This window comes from Ovis canadensis, chromosome 10 (genome assembly GCF_042477335.2).
Source record: "Ovis canadensis isolate MfBH-ARS-UI-01 breed Bighorn chromosome 10, ARS-UI_OviCan_v2, whole genome shotgun sequence".
Taxonomy (NCBI): Eukaryota; Metazoa; Chordata; class Mammalia; order Artiodactyla; family Bovidae; genus Ovis; species Ovis canadensis.
The window spans coordinates 39,361,478-39,364,215 of record NC_091254.1 but is presented as its reverse complement, the minus strand read 5'-3'; positions in this window follow the sequence as shown (position 1 = coordinate 39,364,215).

Genomic DNA, 2,738 nt, shown 5'->3' with positions numbered 1-2,738 from the left:
CTGGTGGGTACACTCTTGTGTTTGGGAAACAGACTTTTGTTCATTCAGGAAATACTGACCAAGGCCTTGTAATTTGCTAATGTCATGCCGGGTGCTAGGATACACAGGCAGGACAAGATACACACACATCAAGGATGCGTTAGAGTGAACAGGTCTGATTACAATCCAACGTGATCCATACTCCAACAGGGATAAACGCAGAGGTTTACAGGAACACAGAGGAGAATCTCCATAATCAGGCTTAGGAAGTCAGTAAGAGTTGAGATATGGAGGATGAATAGGGGTTAGTCAGGCAAGGGATGTGGGATTCTGGAGGAGGGCATGGCAAGTCACTCTAGTATTTTTGTCTGGAGAATCCCATGGACAGAGGAGCCTGGTGGGCTACAGTCCATAGTTTCACAGAGTCAGACATCACTGAAGCTACTTAGCACGCACGCACGGACATGGGATTGGAGAAAGCATATCCAGGCGGCATGAACAGAGTGGGTACCAGTCTACCTGGCTGGGTTTGAGAACCCAGAGTTGTTCTGTTTGGCTGGAGTGGAGAAGCAAGGGTTGAGGCTGGTAATACTGACAGATGTCAAATGGTAAAATATTCCTAAGCTGTGTTAAGGAGTTTGGACTTAATCCTGAAGATGGTGGAGAGTCAGTGAATCATTTTAAACTGGAGATCAACATGATAGCATCTGTTTAGAAACCTCATCCAGGCTGTGGTATGGAGAACAGATGGATGGGCCAGGTTCAAAGCTGATGCTACCTACTGTAGCATGTTCATACCCACGCAAAATAAGAAAGGGAAAACTACGTATGGTTGTCTCCTCCATCCAGGTCTATTGCCTATTCTTAGGACCATGGAATTCTGACTGTCAGTTTCTACTGGAAGGTTTTCCTGATTCTACCTGGGTCCATCCCAGCAACAAGTAAAGGCTGTTCAAATTTATGTCTGCTCAACTTGCAAGCACACGTAACAATCGTGGGATTCAGTCTGATGACGCTATGGAGGGAAAAACACCAGAGAGTTGTAGTAACTCAATTTAAAGTCTACTGAAAGCTTTGCTAAAGGCTTATGTGACTCTTCAGAGAAATTGCATGCGGTAAGAAAGTCATTGCTCCAGCCACAGAAGAACAGCCGGTATTTTGACAAAATTAAAATATTCTCTCAGGAAAGGCTCTGTCTTTACCTTGAATAACCTTTGAGATCTTGAGGCAAAGTCAAGGGATGTGTGCGGTAAGGAACTATGTTCTGGTTATACACAGTGTTCAGCTTATGATCCAGGAGCTCGATAGTTCTTTCTTTTTTTTTCTTTTCTTTTCTTTTCTTTTTTCATCTTGGGTAGGATTAAGAGCAAAATTGATCTAATTTCACAGTCTGTGAAATTGACAAGCTCTAGTAAATTTTTAAAACACTTAAAAGGTTATTTTGAAAATGAGATAATAAAACAGGACATCTGTGCATTATTTTTATTCTAGGATTCTGAAATAGGCAGCCCAGCAGCATTCCAGGTTAATAGAATCTGTGTGTGACTGCAGTTGTTAATATGCACAATTAAATGCTGATTTCAATCATCAAGCTGCCAGATATAAATACTATCTGGGGAGGACTGTGTTATGAGATGGCAAGACTAATAGTGCAAACGTTGCAACACCATTCAAAGGAGAAAGGAAGCCATTCTGGAGTTCTACTATAAATAGGACGCTTGTAACAAGAAAGGAAATTAGAAGAGGATGCTCTATCCATGGCAGTTGACCATCCATTCCATTCCAAACAGCAGGACTCATCTCCAAACTGCTTTTTGAGGTAAAAGGAGCTTCAGTGGAGGAAGAATGAGAGACTGCTATATATTTTGTTATTTGCACAATAGATCCTTTCTTCCTTCCCTTCATGTAAGTGTACAATTTTAACCGAATAGACGAGAAATTAGTGGAACAGATAAAAGAGGACCTAAGCATAAGAAACTATGGTTGCATTATGCAATATTGAACATGTTTTCTAAAACCAACATGCACACTTAATTTTGCTCTATGAACAGATTTTTTTCAGTTGCATTTGATAAGTTATATTGTTGTTTTGATCCATTACTTTTAGGTTTTTAGATTCCTTTTTTTTTTTTTTTTTTTGGCAAAGTCATGGGGCATGTGGGATTTTATTTCCCTGATCCCTGGTTGAATCCAGGCCCCCTGCAATGGAGCACGGAGTCTTAACCACTGGACCACCAGGGAAGTCCCAACTTTTAGATTCTTATCCCAATTGCATGAAACTATTTAAACAGAAAGGAACATGATCTTGGAAAGCAAAGACAGTCAATGAGTATAAGTCTGATATCCACACATAAGAAAAAGCATCATATTGGAGAGCATATCTCACTGAAAAAGCAATTTATTTCTGGCATAGCAAGAAAACTTCTTTCTTGTTGGCACATTTAATCCATTTTTGGAATCCTTAGTAATTTTAAATTTCTAATGCTTGAAGCCAAACTCAAACCCGAACACTTTCAGGGGGATATGAGTTGAAGTGGATAAAGCACTTTGGAAAATTCTGCAGCAAGTCAGATGAGAGATGGTGGTGGCAGAAAAGGAGATGGTGAGAAGTCGGCTGACTCAAGTTACATTTAGGAAGATGTGGTGCAGAAAAAAGGGAAGAATCAAGGATGATTTCCATTTGAGTGGCTAGATGGTGGTGGTACTGGTTAAAGAGATGGGAAAGAGCTGTGGATGGACAAAGCTTACAGGAGAGTTCA